Below are 1,025 nucleotides of genomic sequence, written 5' to 3'. Positions count from 1 at the left end.
AATAATCACATGTGATTGTTTTTGGTTTCTAAGTAGTTCAATTTTTCTAATTTGTTAAAAACATAGAGAAAATTGTGATTGTTTTTGGTTTTTAAGTAGTTCAATTTTCTCTGGTTTGTTTAAAACACCGAGAAAATTTATTTGGTTTGGAGAGAATTTCTTTAGGAAGTCTACAGAAAACTAGAGAAATTTGCAAACCAGAGAAATTTAGGTTGTGTTTGGTAGAGTTTTGTAAATATGATTTGAGAATATGAGTTGTATTTTGAGTTTGTGAGTTTTGGAATTATGATTTGAGTGTAGAAAATTTGTTTGGTTATGAGTTTTGAAAAGAATTTTAAATTGAGTGTGGAGTTTTTGATGTGACATGTGATATTTGATACAAAAACTAACAACTCATAACCAAACACACAACTCAAAATTCTATACAAAACTCATAAAAAAAATTTAAAAAATTCGGAATATATTTTTTATTTAATATATAAAACATAACATGTGTCAATTCCAAAAAAAATAAAAAATAAAAAAATTTCACTGGTGGAGACGTCCTATGGGACATCCGGGGGGTCGACCGGGGGAGGGACATCCGGGTGACAGAGTTTTCAAAGCAAAGCGTGGAATTGATTTTTAAAAACCGTAAACAAACACGCAACTAAAAAATACACATGAAATCACATTTTCAGAACACAACCAAACAGAGCCTTAGATTTGAATTGATATATGAGAGACTTTAAACATTATAAAAATATTATACAACTTTTTATGTTACAAAATCTTAAGGGTTGGTTTGGGATGTCCTAAAAAAGTGCACTTTTTGACTTATTGGTGGGTTTGGGTTGGGTTTGATGTGATGTGTTAGAGAGGTGATGTGATTTAAATAAGATGATGTGACTTAAATAAGATAGTGACTTTTGACTTATTTAGTACATGCCAAGCTAGCCCTTAATATCAACAACACTATTTAAAAAAAAAAAAAAAAAATCTTAACACCAAGATCCTAAAAGAAAATCCTCAATTTTAACCTTTAC

Source organism: Camellia sinensis, chromosome 9, assembly GCF_055761805.1.
Source record: "Camellia sinensis isolate YWXY chromosome 9, ASM5576180v1, whole genome shotgun sequence".
Taxonomy (NCBI): Eukaryota; Viridiplantae; Streptophyta; class Magnoliopsida; order Ericales; family Theaceae; genus Camellia; species Camellia sinensis.
The sequence above is the reverse complement of the archived record's forward strand: the minus strand, read 5'-3'. Positions refer to the sequence as shown.